The 13,154-nt window shown below is 36.4% G+C and overlaps 1 protein-coding gene across 6 annotated transcripts in view; it reads left to right on the top strand.

Annotated features, from left to right (window-relative positions):
* COL24A1 (collagen type XXIV alpha 1 chain) overlaps positions 1-13,154 on the top strand; it is a 387,541-nt gene that overhangs the window by 196,785 nt on the left and 177,602 nt on the right. The gene's annotated exons all lie outside the window — the stretch shown is intronic.

Below are 13,154 nucleotides of genomic sequence, written 5' to 3'. Positions count from 1 at the left end.
TTATGTTGCAGGATACAAAATCAATTTCTAGAACTCTGTTGCACTTCTGGACACTAATAATGATGTAGCAGAAAGAGAGATTAAGAAAACAATTCCATTTACAATTGCACTCAAAAAATTAAGATCCCTAAGAATACTTAAATTTTTAACCAATGAAGTGAAAAACCTGTACTTTGAAAATTATAAAATATTGATAAAAGTAATTAAAGGCAGCACTAACAAATGGAAAGATAACTCCATGCTGATGGATTGGAAAAACAAATATTGTTAAAATGTCTATATTACCCAAAGCAATACTCTGATTTAATGCAATCCCTATCAAAATACTACTAGCATTTTTCACAGAACTAGAACAAATAACCCTAAACTTTCTCTAGAATCACACAAGACCTCAAATAGTCAAATCAATTTTAAAAAGAAGAATATGGGATCCCTGGGTGGCGCAGCGGTTTGGCGCCTGCCTTTGGCCCAGGGTGCGATCCTGGAGACCCGGGATCGAATCCCACGTTGGGCTCCCAGTGCATGGAGCCTGCTTCTCCCTCTGCCTGTGTCTCTGCGCCTCTCTCTCTCTCTGTGACTATCATAAATAAATAAAAATTAAAAAAAAATAAAAATAAAAAGAAGAATAAAATTGAAGGTGTCACAATTCCAGATTTTTTTAATAGTAAATTTATTTTTTATTGGTGTTCAATTTGCCAACATACAGAATAACACCCAGTGCAGATTTTAAGATATACTACAAAGCTGTAGTAATCAAAACAGTATGATACTGGCACAAAAACAGACACATAGATCAATGAAAGAGAATAGAAAACCCCCAAATAAACCCATGATTATATAGTCAATAATCTTTGACAAAAGAGGCAAGAAGATGCAACAGGTAAAAGACAGTCTCTTCAACAAATGATGATGAGAAAACTGGACAGCTACTTGCAAAAGAATGAAACTGGACTCCTAACTCTGGGAAACAAACAAAGGTTTGTGGATGGGGAGGTTGATGGGAGGATAGGGTAACTGAGTGATGGGCAGTAAGGAGGGCACTTGATGGGATGAGCACTGGGTGTTATACCGTATGATGGCAAATTGAATTTAAATTAAAAAAAAAAAAAAAAGAATGAGGGCAGCCCCAGTGGCCCAGTGGTTTAGCACCACCTTCAGCCCAGGGTGAGATCCTGGAGACCCGGAATCGAGTCCCACATCGGGCTCCCTGCACGGAGCCTGCTTCTCCCTCTGCCTGTGTCTCTGCCTCTGTGTGTGTGTGTGTCTCTCATGAATAAATAAATGAAATCTTAAAAAAAAAAAGAATGAAACTCGACCACTTTCTTACACCACACACAAAAATAAACTCAAAATGTATTAAAGACCTAAATGTGAGACCTAAAACCATAAAAATCCTGGAAGAGAACACAGGCAGTAATTTCTCTGATATCAGCCATAGTAACTTTTTTCTAGATATGTCTCCTGAGGCAGGGGAAACAAAAGCAAAAAATAAACTTTTGGGAGCTACACAAAATAAAAAGCTTCTACACAGCAAAGGAAACAGTCAAAACTAAAAGACAACTTACTGACTGGGAAGAGATATTTGCAAATGACTGATAAAGTGTTAGTATCAAAAATACATAAAGAACTTCTACAACTCAACACCAAAAAAAAAAAATTCAATTTAAAAATGGGCATAAGACACAAATGGACATTTCTGCAAAGAAGATATCCAGATGGCCAACAGACACATGAAAACATGTTCAACATCACTAATATCAGGGAAATGCAAACCCAAACTACAATGAGATGTCACCTCACACCTGTCAGAATGGTTAAAATGAAAAACACAAGAAACAACAAGTGTTGGCAAGGATGGGAGTAAGGATCCTCTTGAACTTTTGGTGGACTGCAGCCTGAAGCAGCCACTGTGGAAAACAATATGGACATGCCTCAAAAATTAAAAATAGAATTACCACACTATCCAGTAATTGCACTACTGGGTATTAATCCATAGAATACAAAAACACTAACTCAAAAAGATACATGCACCTTATGTTTATTATCTACAATAGTCAATTTGTGGAAACCACCCACATGCCCATGGGTAGATGAATGGATAAAGAAGAGGGGGATATATATATAATAGAATATTATTCACCCATAAAAATCATGGTGTCAGATGGATCCAGAAGGTATAATGCTAAGTGAAATAGGTCAGATACCGTAAGATGGATCCAGAAGGTATAATGCTAAGTGAAATAGGTCAGATACCATAAGATTTCAGTTGTATGTGGAATTTAATAAAACAAGGGGAAAAAAACAAAGTAAAAAACAGACTTTTAACTATAGAGGACAAAACTGATGTTTACCAGAGGGGAAATGGGTAGATGTATGGGTGAAATAAGTGAAGGGGATTAGGAGTACACTTGTGATAAGCACTGAGTAATGTATAGAATTATTGAATCACTATATTATATACCCAAAACTAATTTAGCACTGTATGTTAGCTATACTGAAATAAAAGAATCCAACATCCAATTAATGCTGTGCATTCATTCTATTTACTGAACACCTGCTCTGTGCCAAGTAAGGTGCTAGGCAATGAGATTAGCTGAGATGAACATCAAGATGAACAGAACACAGCCCATTCGCAATGAATTTATATAAATTAGATTTTTTAAGGTAATAAACAATGAATTTAAAGAAAACATTAAAGAAAGATCTATAATGTGATGAGCACTGAGTGTTATACATAACTGATGAATTATTGAACACTACATTGGAAACTATGTACTATTCTGTTGGCTAATTGAATTTAAATTTTAAAAAAGAAAGATCTGTGAAAGTTCACAAAGGCTGCCTCTGGTAGATGTTTTCAGCAAATCATTTCTTTAGTACAGCTTCCTCACTATGAAATAGTGGAACTGAAATTCCAGTTAAAAAAATTACATCTCTTTGCCACCTGTTCAAAAGGTTTTAAGTATCTTTACATACCTGGGTGCTTTTTATCTTCCTGTAGTTAAATTATAGAATCTTAGTATGAAAACTTTGAGAGAGATTATAGAATTTTAGTACCGGAATGTATGAGAAATATTATCTAGTCCATCCTCTTTGTTTTTTAGATTGGAAAGATGAGATCCAAACTGGTTCAATGACTTGCTTCATGAATGAAAATCTAAACTAGGAACTCAACTCTTTAGCAATCTACCAATACCACACTGTTATTTTCCTCATTTCTGGGTACAGGGATTTTAGTGGAAGAGGGGTTTAATGGGAGGCATCAGACAACAGATTTTCTGACTCTAATTTTATTTTCAGATAGAACACACACACACACACACACACACACACACACACACACATCCCAAACTCAAGACAGATGAGATCTGCATGAAAGAATGCAGAACTAATTTAATGCTTTATATGTGGAAAAAATAAGCTATAATTGTAAGCACATATTCTTTTCTGTGAATGATCTTGCTAGTTTATTAGACTTTTAGGAAGAGCTTACAGTTCAAATGTTTTGCAACACAAGTGTCATAGCAGGAGAATTCCTATTTCTCATCCACCTTATTTTTTTAATCAATAATTTAAGAAGTTCAACTGAGATTAGAGGGTAGCCCTGTGCTGACACTCACTTTATCACCTTTGATTTATTGTCATGAGACTCATGCAGAAGAGCAGAATAATGTGACCAGATGCCAGGCAATTTAGTGCAGGGAGGACAGCACCAGTTGCCTGTCTATTCTCAAGCTTCTCATAACATACGTGTGAGTAAAAGCATCTGTTGAGTAGACATTCCAGGCATATTCTTTTAATTATTGCCAGGCCTTCCTGGGGAAAAACTTCATTCTGAACTTTTATTTCATGACTACATGTATGATCCAAGGAAGTAAGAGTCAAGTAGTTGTTTAGGGAAATGTCAGAAACTGAAATCCCTCTTTGGATACGGAGCAGACCATCGAGTTACATATTTTAGAAAACCCATATATCCAAATGCCAACAGTCTGAAGCAGAGAAACTGTTGCCACAATACACTATTGTCCAATCAGGACTTTTAAAATAATGAAATGCTTGTCTATATTTTAAATTTAACTGACTATATAAATTTTCCATATTAATTATTGTCTGGCATGTATTCTCAAATGTTTGTTGACTAAATGAATGAGTGAATTTACCTTAGGGCAGTTCTATACTTTTTAAAGTGTTAATGAGTACAGGCTTTCTAAATGTTTGGCTTTTCTTTAGCAAGTCACCAATATTTAAAGATAGCTTATCTTCAATTTTCAGAAACTTTAAATGAATAAGGCTAAGTAGGCACATTCTTAGTTTCAAAGAACAGATAACACAGATGGCTAATCACTGTTTTTATTTACTTGGTCTTCTACATCATTCTATAAAAAAATTAAGAGAACTATCTCAATTTAGTAACAGGTATGACTTATCATAATCACCTTGCTACATGGTTTCCTCATTAGGTTTATTTAAATTTGTAGGCACTAGATATTGGTATAGTGATAGTGTCTATATATAATATAAGTGCACCTTACTTGAAAGAGAAGTAGGGTTAAAGAATTTTTTGTAAGGTAAGTCAAATATTCTGGAAAACAAATTATAATAAGCTATAATTTTTTGCTGCCAGAGTGTCCTCAGGCTTTGGTGAGCTTGAAAAGTTTCATTCCCAATCTATCAAGAAAAGATTTATCACTCAGTACAAAGGGAAAGGGATGAAATCTCACTCCAGATGCTATCTCAAGAGAGTCCCCCTCCAGTTGCATTTGGGATACATTCCAAATGCTATTTTCTTATACTTTGGACCTACAAGTCAATCCCCAGAAACCGTGTATAGGTAAGGAAAAATTTCCTCCCTTTTAGTAAAAAGAATAAAAGATTCAGTTTAATGAAGAAAACAGTCATTACTCAGACATTAAAAGTAGGTTGAGGGGGATCCCTGGGTGGCGCAGCGGTTTGGCGCCTGCCTTTGGCCCAGGGCGCGATCCTGGAGACCCGGGATTGAATCCCACATCAGGCTCCCGGTGCATGGAGCCTGCTTCTCCCTCTGCCTGTGTCTCTGCCTCTCTCTCTCTCTCTGTGACTATCATAAATAAATAAATAAATAAATAAATAATTAAAAAAAAAAGTAGGTTGAGGATGTGTATCTAGTAGCTACACTAAGTATGACAGTTATATGTTGTCAAAGAGAATATATTAAAAGGGAATCTGCCTTTACTAATTCAGACATACTCTTAGTGATTTCCAGGCTTTTCACAAATGAAGATCATTTTTACAGAGACCAACAAGTGTTAGTCCTGCTTTTCTGTATTTAGTGTACTCTCAGCACCTACGTATTGACTCCCTGACACTTTGTAATAATTCCATGGCCCTCAGTAGATTAAGGCTCACATTTAAGGAGAAACTGTGAGCAGAAGTGGGATATTCTAGAGGCAGACTGCTAAGATAGCATTTTGTTGCAGGGTATTAATTACAAAGTGACACTTGAGGAAAGAGGAAGAGGAAATGGGATTGAATAGATTGAGAATTAAAATTGATACAGGCCCTAGTTAAATCTCAACCATCCCTACAGGAAGCTCTGAATCCTTTACAAACCCATCATGCTGGGCTGAATGACTGGGCTCTTATACTCTAACTTAAGTTCTCATAGTATATGGGCGACCCTGGGGTGTGCACTGGTCAAGAAGGCCCTCTGAAGGTGAAGACATGAAGCTGATGATGGTTTAGGCAACACATGCTTTTTTGATGGAGTATCTGGGTGGCCTCATGTTGGTGTTCAGCACAGTATACTCCTTGTGTTACTTGAGTCACCTTCATATCCTCTCAGGGAGTTGCTTCTTTTAGGTTTCTGGTGGATTCTCTTCCTGAGGGAAAACTTAGAAAAGGACTTAGTAGTACAAATTATAGCCCCTAACACTTCAGCTAACTCTAGGACCATAAGTGATACTAATCTTCTCCCTCTGATGATCAGAGTGAATTAACTATGCCACAATGGTGACTCTTCCTGCTTTCTGGTGCCCAGATCCAGAGAACTTGAAGTGCTTAAAGGGCTTCTGGAGCTTATAATTCAATGGAACTCTTACTGTGGTACCTAATAAAAATATGTCTTCTTTTAGGACCAAGACCTCTATTCTGGCAGAGCTTACATTTTGTGGGGATAGAAAGTATAGGGCTCTCCACAGAAGCATTGGGAGTGGCAGTAAATGGGATTAATTCTACTTCTGCCCTTAGGTTCCAAGACCAATGAATATTTCCTGTTGGAGATCCAATACCATATAACTGTCTTTGACTCAGAGTGTAGGTTTTTTTATCCTAGAGGGTGGTGCTTTATCCTTAAAAAGTATCACCTCCTAGCTGGCACTTTAACTGCTCCTTTAGCAGTCTATTCCAATGCTCCATCACATTGGAAGCTTCTTGTCATATGATATAACTTCTAAATCCCATGAACATAGGCCCACTTTTACAACCTATTTGCTGTAAAATGAGTACCATGGTCTGACACATGTTTTTGGGATCTTGTAACATAGATTAGACATTTTGTAACCTATCAGATACTGCTGCTAATTGAGCCTGAGGATAAGAAAGAAGCCCATTCCCAGAGTATGTCATTTCTGTTAGAATAAATCTTCGGCCTTTCCAGAGTAAATGTGCCTCATCAAAGAATGGTTGGTTGTTTTCCTCAAAGACTGGCATCATTTCATGGGCACAGTGGTGTTCTCTGTTGCTTGCAGTGTGAATATTCAGTGGCAGCAATAATTAAGCCTTTTTAAGTAGGAACCCATGGTGTTAGGCCTATGCATACCTTCCATCTCTCCCACCATGCCCATTTCGTTCATATGCCCATCATCCAGCAAAGATGACTAATGACCAAGACTTGCTAATGTCAGCTTTATGGATCATTATGTATCCTTACAGGCATTCTTCCATGTTTGACCTACTCTGGTAGGTGTTAACATTTGATACAAAGATCTTTGTACTTTGTGTCTTAATGTACCCAATGTACCCGTCTATATGCCTCATTTTCAAATCCTGTTCCCAGCCTTACAGTCTTCTTCCTTTCAGGTGCCTAACCAGCCCTAGTGTCACTCACAGATACCTGTTAGTCTGTACATACTCTAACCTGAAGCCATTTATCCTTCCCAGAATGTGGATGGTCTGGTGCACTGCCAGAGATTCTGCTCATTAGAAATGTTCCCTTGCCACTGCTTTTTAAGTCATTCCTGAGTGAAGCAATAGTGCAGTTTCCATCCATTTTCAGCTTGCCATTAAATAGTAAGTGTCTTAGACAGTTCAGGCTGCTATAATGAAACACCATCGTCTAGGTGGCTTAAACAACAAACAGGTATTTCTCACACTTCTGGAGGCTGGAAAGTCCAACATTAATCCCGTCATGGGAGTGCCATTCTCATCATGTAATTACCTCCCCAAAGTTCTACCTCCAAATACCACCACATTGGATATTTGACATATGAATTTTGAGAGGACACAAATATCCAGTCCATAGCACTAAGCCTGCCCATCCATAAACCAAGTTTGGACTTTTCAAGTAGCTAGTCATAAGGGATCTCCCAGATAGCCAAAGGTTTCTGCTAAAAAGAGGTCCTGTGTGGGGATCCAGACTACTTGTTCATTCAGTTTGCTTCTACCTCTCTCCTCCTCAGGTTCTAAGCCAGATTGCACTGGAACTGCTCACCTTATGTCTGACACAACTCAGCTTATGATAGATAGGTCCAGAAGCATGGTCATTTGGTGTCCCGGGGTTAGGTGCTCAGTATCTATTAGAGCCAAGTAGCACATTAGAATTAAAACACATAAAATTCTTTATTGCAAATGGCGTGACCTTGCTACATAATCCAAGGAGCCTGTTGTGTCCTTTCTATCAAGGCTTGTTGTAAGCTCTGCATGACTTTCTTTCCTATCTCTGATGTTTCTAGAACTATAGGGTCTGTCCAGTCATGTGACCCAAGTGGCAGAGTTGCTTACCTCACAGTTTAAACCCACTTCAAGAGTTTGCACAACCTCTTGAGATCCTTGCCAGAGTGTTAAATCCTATATCTTTGAAAAGTGTTCTCAAATTAATAAACTCTTATATCCAATTTACATTATATTTATATTTTTTAGATTATGTTATGGCTCCCTTGATTAAGTACCTGTAAAATCAGGTTGCCATATACTCTCCCAACTCCTACTAGTGTACATTGGCTAGATCTTTCATTCATTTGGGGTAGTGTCTCTCCCTCCTAAGTCAGACACAGCAAGCTCGCAGATGGGTTATGCTGTGACTTACTCCTAGTATGTGGCATAAGGGCTAAAAGAGGATATATGGACAAATCCTAATCGGGGTACATGTTTTCTTAGAGGGGAGAGTGCTACCATTAATGAGAGATAAGCTACGTCTTTAAGCTCATAGAGTCCAAATGAGTCTGGTGGTTCAAAATATTCAGGGACCTTTATCCAGATGTCCCTGTGATAAGTGTCAGGGTCCCATTTTTATTTTTTTCCCAGCAAAGGCCTTGACTTGTTCTAACAGAATTGTCTTGGTTAGATGTTTAACCTTCCCTGGAGTTTGACCACTCTATTGAATCCTGGGCTTTTGCTCAGTTTCTCTTTCTTTCCACTAGAGGAAATGAGAGCCCAAACAATCCTCTAGGGAGCTCTGGGGAATATAGGGCCCAACAGAGTAATCCCATATTAGGCAAAAATGGACATGCCTTTATACTCTCACTTTAGTTAGTCTTTGGATGTAGGCCTCTCTGCTAAAGCCTGGACTTTGAAGAAGTTGATTACAGGGGCAAAAATATCTTTCTTAAAGAGCAATGTGGGCAGTTCATCTCTGTTTCCACCACTATTGCTCTGTCTCATTTGTTTACTTATTCATTCAACATATATTTATTAATTATGTATTCCAGGGAGTATGTCAGGTATTAGGGATACAGTATCAGATAAGACTTTATCCTTGCTTTACAGAGCATTGCAGACTAAAGAACTTGAGGTTCTTCCTAAATGGCAAAGGATGAGGCACAATGAGCTAAAGTTGCTTAGTCCAAGTCACACTAACAAATATATCCTTAGCTTACTGATTTAATTAGAAAATAGAGGTGAAGTGATCCAAAGGTTAGCTTTTTAGGAACAGTGATGTATTTCCAAATAAACAGAAAAGGTCGATTCATGTTTGTCAAGTTATAAAATTACCCCTAAATGAAAAGGCCTAAGGAAACATTATGGGCACACACACACACACACACACACACAAAATAGACGATATCCTCCTTTTAGTATTTTTTTTAAAGATTCTATTTGAGAGAGAGAGAGAGAGTGCTCAAGTAGGGGGAAGAGCAGAGGGGATGGACAACTAGACTTCGCGCTGAGTACAAAGCCTACACAGAGCTCAGTCTCATGACCCTGAGATCATAACCTGAGCTGAAATCAAGAGTCAGATGCTTAACTGACTGAGCCACCCAGGCACCCCGACGGTATCCTTCTTTTGACAGTACACTTTCTTTTATAGTCAATTCCATGAATTTTATTTTTTTCACCCTGCTTTCTAAATGTTATAGTTTTTGGCCTTTCCTTTTCTCAGTCCATGTACTCTCTCTAATGATTCATCTACTCTCTTTGTCTTTACTATCTTTTTGCTAATGATTCACAAATCTCTTTTCCTTAGCTATAGAGCTGTTTACTCAATTGTGTTAGAATATTCCTACCAAAATGTCCAATATATATCTCATGTTCATCTTAAAATGAATTCCTCTTTCTTACCCAGAAAAGGTAAGGAATTCCTCTTTCTTATCCAGGTAGATTACATACACTTTATTTCTACTTTTCTACATCTTCCCTGTATCTGTCTAAACTGACCATAGTCTGTATTTTCATTGTCTTGGACAAATATAAGAAAGTATGAGATCTTAAGGTAGAGAACTAAATATTAGATACGGAAGTACATTTTCCCATCTAGAGCTTAAAGTTGTCATTTCTCATGTCTGTCTAGTCTTCTTTCTCCTACCCTTAAAATTTTGTATGAGATTGAATCATGTAAAATCACTAATTTTTCAGGTAAAAAAGTAAAATATCAGCAATTTCATTATAGTACAAGCAAATACTACTTTTATTGTGCTGAAATGACCTCTAAAATTTTTATTTTTAAAGAGAGTAAATGCAATAACACTAATATATACAAACATTGAAGGTAATAGGTTTTAAGATAAAACAGAACTACATCCTGGAGAATTAGCCTTATAATATTCCATTTTTGAGTGAATTTAAAGAACTTTGGAGTCTGAGATTATTTCTTTTGTCTTGTAACTACAATTGTTTCTTCATTGAAAAGAAAATTTGAGACAATATAGACAAGTTCTAAACCACAAGGCACAATTGTCAAGTCTAAGAACTTTATATAAAAAGATTTTTAAACATTTTAGTTTCAACTAGGAAATATTCTAATTTTATACCAGTCTTTAGTGAATAAGAAGGATGTGGTTACTTTAAAAAATAGAACTAGTGTATTTTAAAGCATTTACTGTTTTAGAAAAAAATAATACTTCTTTTCAGTTCTAACAAGTGATTAATTATACATAAGGCTTTTTAGCCTTCTGAATTTCTGCTTTAGCTAACAAAATCTATAAATAGACTATTACATATCCTATTTTATAAAAAGTGAAATGTTTTCAATTATTGTAGAGTTGCCTAGCTCTTCACACACAGCATGGTTTGGCTTTAGGGTTTGTCATTTTCTTTAATGTATGTTAGACATGGAATCAGGGTTTTGAAAATTCTTGGTCAAAAAGATATAAATTGCTGATAATTCTTATAAATAAAGGCTACAACTTCAATGACTGCTCTCTTTGTTCCCTTAAACACCCAAGAAAAATGCTTCGGGCTCTATGGGCCATACAGACTCTGTCTCAGCTACTCAACTCTGCCTTTGTATGGCAAAAGTAGCCATAGAGAAGAGGTAAATAGGTGGGCATTTCTGTGTCTCAGTGAAACATTTACAAAAAGAAGTAGCCAGTCTTTGGGTTCACAGTTTGCTGACTGCTACTTTATCTGATATCCTATAGTACTTTATCTTCTTGCAATATTTTTGCTATCTACTTTGTATTTTAGTTATTAGTTATTTCTAAATTGACTAGTATCGTTTCTTATACCTGATAGGTAATCAATTACTAATGAAATAAGAATGAAGTTTTATAATTTTCATTTTTGGGAAAATGTACATCATTCCAACAACACTAATTTAGAGTTTTCTCCAGAAATGGATAACTTGAAAATAGATATAAGAAACTAAAGAAGGGACGCCTGGGTGGCTCAGTGGTTGAGCCTCTGCCTTTGGCTTAGGGTGTGATCTGGGATCCTGGGATTGAGCCTGCTTCTCCCTCTGCCTGTGTCTCTGCTTCTCTTTCTGTGTCTTTCATGAATAAATAAATAAAATCCTTAAAAAAAAAAAACTAAAGAAAACTGTTGGAAGGAATCAAGGTCTTAGTAAATTATTTAATTTAAGTTTCATTGAAGATTCCCTGTGGACAAAGATGTAAGCCTGTGAACTGCCTATTTTCCAGTGAGAACCTGTCTCTTGCAAGTATGTTCCTTTGATAGACTGCACCTCCTAATACTTATATCAGGAGTGACAAACTTAGATGCCCTATTGAGAGCAGGCAGGTAGTATAAAGTAGTGAAATAGGTCAGATATAAGAGACAAGAGCAATTGATATGGACTATGATGAGCTGAAGAGTGCATCTAAGTAGCAACTGTTGCTTAGATCCATCCAGATTTGCCTTTGAAAATACCTTTGATGCTTGCTAGGTCATCTGAAACAAAGAATCTTGCCAGTCTTTATATAGAAAATCTCTGGATTTTTAAGTCTTAGTACCTAATTCAGCTTCTGTTAATTAGTAAGCAAGGGCTATAGGCTAAGCAAAATAGTTCTGTAGGTGACATTGTTCTGGTATACATGGTCAATACTGGAGTAAGTCAAATGGGCCTACTCCATTCACTCACCCAGATTATGTGTTAGGAAAAGGGTTTTTCCTCTGGGTCAGTACTAGTCTGTGTTTGGGTTCTGCTATTTTGCTTACTGTCTCACAGTTATATTTCATTGTTCTTCTCAGATTTGATTAACTGACCATTGATCATTAATTGTCTCAGAGTAAAAGTGTTAATGCTCTTAAAATTAATTATCATAGAAATAAATTATTAGATCACTTCCAACTGGATATAGCCAGCATAAATAACATTAGCATAGTGTTTGAGAATATAGATCTATGCTGTCTGGTAGAGATATAATGTCAGTCACAAATGTCATTAACATTTTTCAGTAGCCATATTTACAAAGGTAAAAAAAAATAAAGATGAAATTGATTTTAGTAACATTTTATTTAAACCAGTATCTCCAAAACATTATTTTAGTTTGTAATCAATTTAAACAATGATTTGATTTTTTTCATTCTTTTTGTAGTAAATCTTCAAAATCTGATGTCTTTTACATTTATAGCTCATGTTAGTTTTGACTAGCTACATTTCAAGTGCTCAATGGCCACTTAAACTCATCCACACTACTTAAACATAACCACCTCAGGAAGCTACTTATCTCACCTGCCTTGTCTATAAGGGCATTAGGATACTACCAAATATGGTGGTTGTGGGGAAGACAACATAGGAAATGCTTAATATATGTCAGTGTATCCATGATCAGTAGGTAAGGAGGTAGGTAGATAGAGTGAGAAAGAGATTGATATGGATAATGATACAAATATATGTGGATAAAATCATAGCCTATGCACTAACTTCAGTTAGCTTCAATACAGCAAATCTTTTTTCATGATTTAGGTGACTTCTATATGCTAACACATATTATTATATAATCTATTTAAGCAGGGCCTTTGCTTGGTAGCTATTGAAAAAGAAAATGGTTCATATATCTTTAAACAATAGTAGAAAAGGGCTTCATAATTGAAGATAGGAGAAAGATTATGCTGTTGTTGTAAAGCTTATTCTAGGCTATTCTTTTTGTTTTCTGTATTGCTTGAAGTAGAATCCATAGAGACAAGGTAGATGAACACTGAGTCTTGTTCACTGTGAAATAATGTTACTGATTGCTTTCTATCATTTTTTTCAGCACATTAAAATCATCCTTTATTTAAGCTGTTTACTGTGTCTAGAACCC

Source organism: Canis lupus, chromosome 8 (assembly GCF_048164855.1).
Source record: "Canis lupus baileyi chromosome 8, mCanLup2.hap1, whole genome shotgun sequence".
Lineage (NCBI taxonomy): Eukaryota > Metazoa > Chordata > Mammalia > Carnivora > Canidae > Canis > Canis lupus.
This window is presented reverse-complemented; position numbering and strand designations above follow the sequence as displayed.